Source organism: Piliocolobus tephrosceles, chromosome 7 (genome assembly GCF_002776525.5).
Source record: "Piliocolobus tephrosceles isolate RC106 chromosome 7, ASM277652v3, whole genome shotgun sequence".
Classification (NCBI taxonomy): domain Eukaryota; kingdom Metazoa; phylum Chordata; class Mammalia; order Primates; family Cercopithecidae; genus Piliocolobus; species Piliocolobus tephrosceles.
Window position 1 is genome coordinate 40,517,184 of NC_045440.1, and position 11,704 is coordinate 40,528,887.

An 11,704-nucleotide genomic window follows, 5' to 3' on the forward strand; every position below is an offset into this window, starting at 1 on the left:
CGATCTGCGGCCTGGGGCCCTGGTGTGAAACTCCCGCGGAGGCGCTCCCAGCCGCCGGCCGCAGCTTGCCGCTACACGGAGGGAGGTGTCTAAAGGTGTCTCTTAGGAACAGGCACAACCCAGGCAGCCGGGCCCCAGAACAATGGGTGCTTTCAGTCGCCCCTTCAGATGCCTGGCCCGTCACCATGGCAACCACCTCATTATTGAAAGTCAGAGCCGGTCCCCGCCTTAGACGCTCTCCTCCTGGGCTCCCCTCCCCCGCCCGCCCCGCCGTATGGTGTGTGTGTCACTGGCAGCTGTTGTCAAAAGAAGGCACCTCTTTGTCTCCAGGGGATGAAAGCCATTTGGTTTCCAGCGCCACCCTTTCTCTCCGCCCGGCAACTCTTCTCCGCGCCCCGTCCCCAAGGCGCCCCTGGATGCGCGCGCTCGGCCCCGCGCCCGCCACCCGCGCTGGGTGCTGGTATCCTTCCCATCACTCAGCCCAGAGCGGTTCTGCCTCTGCCTCAAACTCTCAGAGTCCTTAGAAGTCTCACTCTCAAGATTAGTGTCCCAGCAAGGGGAATCCGCCTTGGAAATCGCGGCTTCCTCCTTGCACGCCGCTCGCTGAGTTCCAGCGCCAACCGGATCTCCCCTCACACCCAACAGCACCACCTTCCGAAACCAGCGGCTCATTACCATCCCGTCCCCGCGGCCGGCGCAAGAACTCCTCGCTGGGCCGCATTCCAGGCTGGGCCCGGTCCTTAGAATAAGGACCAGTTGTGCTTCTCCCTGTCGCTAGCAGCGGATAGCTTTCTGGTTGAGAAAAGACAAAACGACTAGGGAAACAATAGGACCTGTATGTTTTTCACACAGTTCTCATTCGAAATGTATCATGATCATATTTTTAAAGGTCTGTGTTACCTTTCATAAATACCTAAATATGACTGACTTTCTGTTGTCTGAGGAGGAACTTGATAAACATTAAAAAGGCAAGACTATCCTTGGTGGTCATGTGTCTGGGATGTGGGGTTCACCTATCATCTGCCACAGGGATCCTAAGATGAGAACAGATGGTGTTTTCAAAACCTATCTGGAAATAAAAGAGGTTACGGTGCTGAGAGGAAGAGCAGAGTCCAAGAGGAGGGGGCTGTGAGAGGGAAACGCGGAGAGAGGATAAAGCTGGGACTTCCACCTATTCTGTAAAGACACACTTTAGATGCTGTGCGGGTAGGAAAAATAGAGGAGTCATAAAACTTCACTGATACTGAAAAGTGTAACTACTAGAGGAAGAAATTTAAGGATAATTTGTTCAGAACGCAGACTATATTTTCTAATAAAGTTTAAAAATAATTACCAAAGGATAAACACATTTTTAAAACTTTGTAAACGCTAAAAGTATGACAAAGAAAAGCAGGTGACTGATGAGAGGTAAGTTGTTCTGGTCTTTGCGTCCAACTACTATCAGTTCCATTTGATAAACAGGATGCAGGCGAGTCTGACACACAGGAAACAAGTGTTTGCAAAGCTCAGGGGTGTGTTTCCCTCTGCGTACAAGTGTTATCTGAGTAACTATCTAGAAAATAGTAAGTACGTTACCCTGAAAACGTTTCCTGACAGTTCAACCTCTTTTCTTTTCCGATAAATTCTGGGGAAAATTCTGTCATTTTTCCATGAGATTTGATGAATATTTCTCCAGTCATTTCAAATGAGGGTTTATTATGCAGTGTCAAAATTTGAAACGCTAGTTATTTAATGTGATGGCTTTGGTATAAAGTGCATAAGATTCTTATTACCAAGTAAAAGCAATTTTCCATATCTGATAGTAATCTGTCTGATTTTGAACCAATAAATGAGTCATTTTATTTTGGTGACGTCACACATGGAACTATGTAGAAGTGAGCTCCACAAGACTCAGGGGCCACCATGGAATGAAGACGGAGGCCAAGTAGACATTGTTCCAGAATTCTATTCCTGCATCCTCTGGAGCACCTCTGCTTGATCTTTTTTGTTTCTTGGTTGATTGGTTGGTTTTGTTTTCAAAGATAGAGTTTTGCTCTGTTGTCCGGAACAGTCATGAACTCCTGGGGTCAATCGATCCGCCTGCAGCTTCCTGAGTAGTTGAGAATACAAGTGTGTGCTGTCTCACCCAGCTCTTCATCTATTTTCTATGAAACCTTCCATTTGTCTAAAATATTTCACTTAACTAAAATAAAAGTTGGCCAGGTGTGGTCGCTCACACCTGTAATTCCAGCACTTTGGAAGGCCGAGGCAGAAGGATCCCTTGAGCCCAGGAGTTCAGGACCAGCCTGGGCAATATGGTGAAACCCCCATCCTTTAAAATAAAAAAAATTAGCCAGGCATGGTGGTGCACACCTGTGGTCCCAGCTACTCTGAAGGCTGAGGTTGGAGGATGACTTGAGTCAAGGAGGCATAGGTTGCAGTCACCAGAGATCATGCCACTGTACTTTAAGCCTGGTCAGCAGAACCAGACCCCCTCAAAAAAAAAAAAAAAAAAAAAAAAAAGACCACTAGAACTTTAGAGTTGTCATTTTAAGACCCATGAGACCCAAGGACCTCCCGAGGTAACCTCCTTAGGTCACACCGCCAGTTTGTAGCGATGACCCTGTGATTGCTTGTCATCCCCATGATGTTTTCAGACATGACCCTTACCCTGGAATCACGTACTGTACCTTGTTTTCACAATGGACATGTTTCTGTCTTGTTTTCTAACAAGATTAAATAAAAGGGGGAGCACTGTGGCTTGTGCCTGTAATCCCAACTCAGGAGGCTGAGGCTGGAAGATTGCTTGAGACCAGAAGCTCAAGGCTAGTCTCGGCAGCAGAGCAAGACCCTCAAAAAAAAAAAATTTAAGTAAAGGCTATCTTGTGGAACCTTCCTGTTTTCCAGTCCACCTTACCTAAGCCCTTCAATTCCAGACCTTAATTAAAATATTCACTCTATTCGCTGATTGTAATCACACTGTTCACTCCCACTGGCTGTGGATTGCCTGTTTGTTAGTTGCCTATTGGATATCCATTCTCCTGTCTTCCTTATTCACAGAATCCATTTTGGAAGTGGGAGTGGGGGCAGTAATGTGCCCAGCTAAGAACAATCCCAGGACCTCTTTTAACATAGTATTATCTAAACAAGAGAGTACTAGTGGAATTCAGGAAAAGTTCCTTAAAGGGAGCCAACTCAGTTGGCTCATGCCCATTTGCTTTTTATCTTTTCTCTTTTCTGCCTGGAATATAGCTTGATGCCTGGAGCCACAGCAACAATGTTATGATCATGAGGATGAAAGCTCCACCCCCAGGAAGGGTAGAATGATAAGCTAAGAGATGTCTGAGTCCATGATGGAAGCTGCCATTCCAACTCTGGATTTATGAACTTCTTGACTTCTCATGATGTAGAGAGAAAACTAAACCCCTATCTTGTTTAAGCCAGTGTTATTTGGCTTTTCTGTTATATGCAGCTAAGCATAATCCCCATGGGCTCCCATTTAGGACAAGAATAAAGGAGAATTAGGGGGCCTGGCACAGTGGCTCACACCTGCAACCCTAGCACTTTGGGAGCCGAGGCAGGCAAATTGCTTGAGTCCAGTTCGAGACCAGCCTGGGCAATGTTGTGAAGCCCTGTCTCTACAAAAAAAATAGAAAAATTAGCCAGGCATGGTGACCACACACCAGTAGTCCCAGCTGCTTGAGAGGCTGAGGTGGGAGGATCACTTAAGCCTGGGAGGTGGAGGCTGCAGCAGTGAGCCAAGATCACGCCACTGCACTCCAGCCTGGGTGAGAGTGAGACCATGTCTCAAAAAAAGGTAGGGGCTGGGCGCGGTGGCTCAAGCCTGTAATCCCAGCACTTTGGGAGGCCGAGACGGGCGGATCACAAGGTCAGGAGATCGAGACCATCCTGGCTAACATGGTGAAACCCCGTCTCTACTAAAAAAATACAAAAAAAAAACTAGCCGGGCGAGGTAGCGGCGCATGTAGTCCCAGCTACCCGGGAGGCTGAGGCAGGAGAATGGTGTGAACCCGGGAGGCGGAGCTTGCAGTGAGCTGAGATCCGGCCACAGCACTCCAGCCTGGGTGACAGAGCGAGACTCTATCTCAAAAAAAAAAAAAAAAAAAAAAGGTAGGATTAGGAATTCAGTTTTTTAAGGAAACTTATTAGTTACTCATCTACCCGTACATACAAATCACAGGGCTATAGTATAATAATTCATTCACTTAGTCTTATAATAAAATAATCTCTTCTCCCTACCCCCTGCCTCTGGCTACTATATGTGCGTGTCTCTTGTCCAGATGCTATTATAGATCCATGTATGGTAAGAACTAAACTTTCAAGTGCGACCTTGACATTCTTGAAGATCACAGGGCCCAAAGGCTTGGGAATTCCCCTAATCTCACCAGACATCCCTGGCTAATTCTGTCAGCAGGACAAGCTGCACCCCATGCAGTTCTCAACCTAATGAGCTTCACCTTCCTATTAGCCTGTGAAATAATTCAAACAAACCAATCACATGCTCCGATGGGAACCAAGGGCCATCCTGCCCTCTTGTATTTACCAAGGCTGCCTCTCTGGGGGTTTGCTCTACTCCAGAATGCAGCCCCCACAGTCTGCAATCTCCTCCTCCTGCAGCTGTGAGTTTACATTGTGAATAAACTGCTGTCAACCTCATCCGTCCAGGGCCAGGTGTCACGTGTTTGGCCATCTTGTACTTTTTAGGGCAGGGATCCCCCTCCTTCACCGACAGTGGAAGGTAATCAGAACAGTCCATGTAAGCCACAAACATTTATTTATTTAAAATTTTAGATTCAGGGGTACAGGTGCAGGTTTGTTACATGAATATATTGCATGATGCTGAGGCTTTAATGATCCCGTCGGCCAAGTAATGAGCACAGTACCCACAGGTGGTTTTTCAACCCTTGACTTCCTCCCTTTCCCCCTCTTTTGGGATCCCAGTGTTTATTGTTCCCATCTTTGTGTCTGTGTGTACCTAACATTTAGCTCCCACTTACAAGTGAAAACATGCAGTATTTGCTTTTCTGTTTCTGCATTAATTCGCTTAGGATAATGGCCTCCAGCTGCATCCATGTTGCTGCAAATGACATTATTTCACTCTGTTTTATGGCTACATAGTATTCCACGGTGTATATGTACCACATTTTCTTTATCCAATCCACCGTTGATGGGCACCTAGGTTGATTCCATGTCTTTGCTATTGTGAATAGCACAGTGATGAACATATGGGTGCATGTGTCTTTTTGGTAGAACAATTTATTTCCTTTGGGTATATGTCCAGTAATGGGATTGCTGGATTGAATGGTAGTGCTATTTTAAGTTCTTTGAGAGATCCCCAAACTGCTTTTCACAGGGCAACAAACATTTATTGAAATCTCCTGGGTGCCAGATTTATGCTAGGCAATGACTACAAAGGTGAGCAGGACAGACATAGTGCCTGCCCTCAGGGGGCATGTACTCTAGGGGAGAAGACTGACAAAGAAGAAGAGACCACAGAGAAATAAACACAGTAATTACAAACTGTGATGGGTTTTATAAAGAATAGAGACAGAATACTTAGGGTGGTAGAGGAAGAGGAAGATGGGGGGTAGATTTAGACAAGGTGCTTAATGGAAGACTTCCTGAGAAGGTACCATAAAGGAAGACTTAAAGGAAGAACAGGAGCTTCCAAGCAGAGGAAAGAGCATATTCTAGGCCCAGAGCTGAGAGTGGGGGGTGAGTGGTGGAGAGGTGAGGCAAGAGATTCAGCTGGAGAGATGGAGAGGACAGATAACTGGTAAAGGTAGTCGGGTGTGGTTGCATGCCTGTAGTCCCCTTTACTCTGGAGGCTGAAGCGGGAGTATTGCTTGAGTCCAGGAGTTCAAGCCTGCAATGAGCTATGATCACACCGCTGCACTCTAGCCTGGGCAACACAGTGAGACCCTGACTCTAAGGAAAAAAAAAAAAAAAGAGGTAAAGGCATTTTTGATTTAATGCCATGGGAATGCATTGATGGGTTCCAAGCTGCACATAACTGTTTACAGTTTTAAAAGTTCACTTTTGCTGCTGTATAGAAAATGAATTGGAGGGGTGAGAGTAGAAATGGGAGGCCAGTACAGCAGTGATTATCATCTTTCAGGGAAGTGGTGATGGTGGCCTAGATTAGAGTGATGATATTACATCGGAGAGAGCCTGAACTCCTGATGTACATTAAAGATAGAATCCACAGGGTGTGCTTCTGATTACATGAGGGGATGAGGGTAATGGAGGACTTGAGGATGACTCATGGGTTTGAGTAGCTGGGTGGATGGTAGTATTGTTTACTATGCTGGGGAAAACAGTTCAGGTTGGAGATACATTGAGAGCTGTCATCATTAAAACAGTAGTACACTCATGAAGCCATCCAGGGAAAGCATAGAGAAAGAACCTCCGAGCGTCTGCTAACAAGCCACAGAATAATGCCATGCCCTTGAGGCGAGAGTGTGGCTTCATGATTGGATATTCTTATGGTTAATCATCTGGGGAAGGGACCATTTGGTGCAATAATTATGTCCCTCAGGAGAGTGGAACCAGGAAGCCAGCCTGAGGCCACCAGGAGAGGGAGGCTGCTGTCTCCTTGTCAGACAGGGCTTGGATTTCAGGAACTTGAGATGGCTTCCTGGGGTTCCTGGGTGAGAGGAGGTACACAGCACCCCTGCCCCTGGAAGCAGGTGTGCATCCCATAGAGACATCTAAGATGCCAGGATTGGATCACATTTGTGAGCTACATTTTTTTTTTTTTTTTGTGACGGAGTCTCGCTCTGTCACCCAGGCTGGAGTGCAGTGGCCGGATCTCAGCTCACTGCAAGCTCCGCCTCCCGGGTTCACGCCATTCTCCTGCCTCAGCCCCCTGAGTAGCTGGGACTACAGGCGCCCGCCACCTCGCCCAGCTAGTTTTTTGTATTTTTTTAGTAGAGACGGGGGTTTCACCATGTTAGCCAGGATGGTCTCGATCTCCTGACCTCGTGATCCACCCGGCTCGGCCTCCCAGAGTGCTGGGATTACAGGCTTGAGCCACCGCGCCTGTCCTCGTGAGCTACATTTTTAGTTGCATGTTACTCTTTCTGCTCACTTCCTGTTATCTTCAGGTCTTTTCTTGTTTTGTTTTGTTTTTTTGAGACTGAGTCTCGCTCTATCACCCAGGCTGGAGTGCAGTGGCACGATCTTGGTTCACTGCAAACTCCGCCTCCCAGGTTCAAGCTATTCTCATGCCTCAGCCTCCCAAGTAGCTGGGATTACAGGCGGCCGCCACCATGCCTGGCTAATTTTTGTATTTTTAGTAGAAACGGGGTTTCATCATGTTGACCAGGCTGGTCTGGAACTCCTGACCTCAAGTGATCCACCCACCTCCGTCTCCCAAAATGTTGGGATTACAGGCATGAGCCACTGTGCCCGGTCTATCTTCAAGTCTTTAGACAAGCTTTGGATAAATGTCCATCCTAGTCTCTGCTCTGCCATAGAAAATTAAACAACAACAAAAAAATAGTGTGTCTAAATGCCATTGAAGAGTTCCCAAAACCAGTGTGGTGGTGGGAGCTGTAGCCAGCAGTGAGAGGTCCCTAAGGGGAAGGTGGGTCTCTTCTTCTAGAGTAGGGTGTCAGGTTCAGTTTCTCCTCTCCACATGGACGGGCTCCTTTCATGGCCAGGCTTAACGGAGCTGGTTTTGATTTTTTTTTTAGATGGAGTCTCTGTCTGTGGCCCAGGCTGGAGTACAGTGGTGCGATCTTGGCTCCGCCTCCAGGGTTCAAGCGATTCTCCTGTCTCAGCCTCCCCGAGTAGCTGGGACTATAGGCGCACACCACCATGGTCAGCTAATTTTTTTTTTTTTTTTTTTTTTAGTAGAGACAAGGTTTCCCCATGTTGGCCAGGCTGTTCTCGAACTCTTGACTTCAGGTGATCCACCCGCCTCAGCCTCCCAAAGTGCTGGGATTACAGGTGGGAGCCATGGCGCCTGGCCTGGTTTTGATAAGGGGAGCGGTCTGTTCTTTAAATCCTCCCTCCACTTGATTGTATGTTCCTTGAAGTAACACAGAGTACCGCATCTTTGTACCCGCGGTGTCCAGGAGGTTGTAAGCACTCCATCACTGTGAGTTTAATAGGTGATTGTTCACTAGACATTGTGAGACACACACTATGGTTTCCCAAAGAGCTTAGAATCCAGATTTGGTCAGCAGATGCACACGCTGATGCATGGCAGAGTGTGCCCGCTCTGTAGGTTACATGAAAGAGCCGGGAAATGCTCTTTGATCACAGAGGAGGGAAACATTACTCCCAGTGTGGGGGTATGAAACTTCAAACACACTTTGTGGAGGAGGAAACATATGGCTGGGCCTTGCGGGCTGGAGCGAATTTCCAAAATAGGATGAGAAAAAGACAAACATGTGCCAGGTAGAGGGCTCTGTGAGAAGGGAGGCATGAGGAGAAGGCATTCCATTGCTTCAGTGCATGACCGGTAGTGAGGTGTGTTGCAAGGAGAGCATGTGTGTGAACAGGGAGGAAGTGGCAAAGCCACAGAAATGACGTTGGAGCTCTGAAAAAAATGTCTTTCTGGGTGGGCAAGGCCCCTCTTGTCTGGGACCAAAAATTAAATATAAATAAATAAATAAATGGTTCTCAGTGAATCCTGATAGCTGGGATTGACTTTTTATGGTAGAAAAATTTCTCAGCTGTTAAACACCAGAATGGTTTGTCAGTGGCAGCTTTAGAAAATCTTTCCCTAGAGATTTTTATGCACAAAATAGACTGACTTTATCATTTGTCAATGATTTCCTGTGGCCTCTCTTAAAGTCATGGGAAAGTATTATATGAGCTCTCAGATTCTATGTTACTTTATTCAATTCAACAAATACTTGAGTGTCAACTTGGTTCATGCCCCCAGGCATTGCTATATGACTGGATTCATACGCCCTCCCCTCAAGGGGCCTCTCTTCCAGTGATCCCCATCTCAATGCATGATGCTTCCATCCACGTTGTTGCCCAAATCAGAAACCTACTCTGCCTCACCACCAACATTCCACTAATCCCTAATCCCTATCTTCTCTGGAAGGCGTCCACTTCTCTCTAATCCCTGCCTCATGGCTCCAGGCACTAGCTCTCTCCTAGGGATTGCTGCAATTGTCTAAATGACCTCCCAGCCTCCAGGCTCAGCCTGTTCCAGTCCATCCTGCACACTAGTCTTTCTGAAATGGAAATCTGAAAGCGTGCCACTCTCCTGCTTCACATTTCTTCAGTGGGTTCCTGGGCTTAGAGATAGAAGGTGTGGAATCTGAGCCATTCTGCTCAGATCTTCCAACGTCCTTGAATCACAGTTTTGCTGTTTGACGTTAGGCAGGTTATTTAAGCAGTCTTTGCACCTTCCTCATCTACAAAAAGGGGATCACAACAGTAATTCATTTTAGAGTAGTTGGGGGGATTATATGATTCCGGATCCTCCTCTCTTATATGAACTCTTAAATTTGGAGAGCCCCTAGAATCTGGTTCTCTTATCTCTCCACGCTCTTTCCCTCAGTCATCGCAACAGGTCCTACTACTTTAAATATCCATATACTAAAAACACCCAAATTTATATCTCAAGTTCAGCCCACTCTCCTGAACCCTGGACTCATATGTCTAGTTGCTTTCTCAACATCAATTGGACAGCTAATGGAGCTCACAGATATATTGATATAGTTTGGATGTTTGTCCCCTCCAAATCTCATGTTGGAATGTGATCCCCAGTTTTGGAGGTGGGTCTAGTAGGTGTCATGGGGGTGGATCCCTTGCGAATGGCTTGGTGCCCTCCCCGTGCTAGTGAGTTCTCACTCTGTTGGTTTACGAGAAAGTTGGTTGTTTAAAGGAGCCTGGCACCTCCTCTCTCTCGCTCTCTCTCTCTCTCTCTCTCGCTTGCTCGCTCCTGCTTTCACCATGCAACTGCCTGCTCCCCTTTCACCTTCTGCCATAAGTAAAAGCTTCCTGAAGCCTCACCAGAAGCCGAGCAGATGCTGGTGCCATGCTTGCATAGCCTACAGAACCATGAGCAAAATAAACTTCTTTTACATTTATTATAAATTACCGAGTCTCAGGTATTCCTTTATAGCAAGCTTGTCCAGCCCGAGGCCCATAGGCTGCATGCGGCCCAGGATAGCTCTGAATGCAGCCCAACATGAACTCATAAACTCTCTTAAAACATTATCAGATTTCTTTGTGATTGCTTTTTTTTTTTTTTTTTTTTAGCTCATCAGCTATTGTTAGTGTTACCGTATTTTATGTGTGGCCCAAGACAATTCTTCTTCCAAAGAGGCCCAGGGAAGCCAAAGATTGGACCTCCCTGCTTTATAGCAAAGCAAAATGGACTAACACGTACAATAAACTTAACATGTCCAAAACCAAACTCCTGAGTTTTCTCCCTTCCAACCTGCCCTACCATAGTCTTTCTTTCTTTTTTTTTTTTGAGATGGAGTCTTGCTTTATTGCCCAGGCTGGAGGGCAGTGGCACAATCTTGGCTCACTGCAACTTCCGCCTTCCAGGTTTAAGCAATTCTTTTGCCTCAGCCTCCTGAGTAGCTGGAATTACAGGCACCCGCCACCACACCTGGCTAATTTTTGTATTTTTAGTAGAGATGGGGTTTCATCATGTTGGCCAAGCTGGTCTCGAACTCCTGACCTCAGGTGATCCACCTGCCTCAGCCTCCCAAAGTGCTGGAATTACAGGCGTGAGCCACCACACCTGGCCTACCCATAGTCTTTCTAGTCTCAGTTGATTAAACTTTCCTTCTCCATGCTGAAGTTCAGTGGCCCTCGCTTCTCTCTTGTTCTCACTCCCCACATCCTACCCATCTGAAAATCCAGCTGGCTCCTCCTGGAGACTCATGCACAGTCCACCTCCTCCTCACCACCTCCATGGCCACAGCCTGGTCTGAGCTCCATCACCTCTCACCTGGGTCACTGAAGCAGCCTCCTCACTGGTCTCCTTGCACAGTCTTCTCAACCCAGATGACTGATAAATCAGATCCTATCATCCCTTTGTCCAAACCCTCCATAGGCTCTTCATAATCTTTAAAAGAGTTTTCTAGCCCCTGTGTGATCAGGCCACCCACCCTGTAACCTTGTCTCCTCCTTTACCCTGCGCTCATTTCACTCCAGCCACATTGTCACCCTTCCTGCTCCAGGAACTCCCCAGGAGCATTCTGGCCTTACAGGCTTTGCAATGCCTGTTCTCTTTCCTGGAATGCTTTCCCCTGAGATCTCCCTATAGTTAACTCTTCTGCCTTCTTCAAGTCTTGGCGCTAATGTCTCTTCTCAATAAGGCTTATTCTCACTACTTTCTTAAAAACTGTAATTTGCCCTCCAATCCCATAACACTCCTGATAGAGTTTTTTTCCTTTTTATTGCACATGCCATCTTATAACCTACTATATACTTTACTTATGTTTATTGATTATCTGTCTTTCCCCCACTAGAATATAAGCTTCACTAGGACAGGGAATTTTTTTTTTTTGAGACAGAGTCACTCTGTCGCCCAGGTTGGAGTGCAGTGGTGCAATCTTGGCTCACTGCTACCTCTGCCTTCTGGGTTCAAGCGATTCTCCTGTCTCAGCCTCCTGAGTAGCTGGGACCACAGGCATGTGCCATCACACCTGGCTAATTAATTTTAGTAGAGACAGGGTTTCATCATGTTGGCCAGGCTGGTCTTGAACTCCTGATCTCA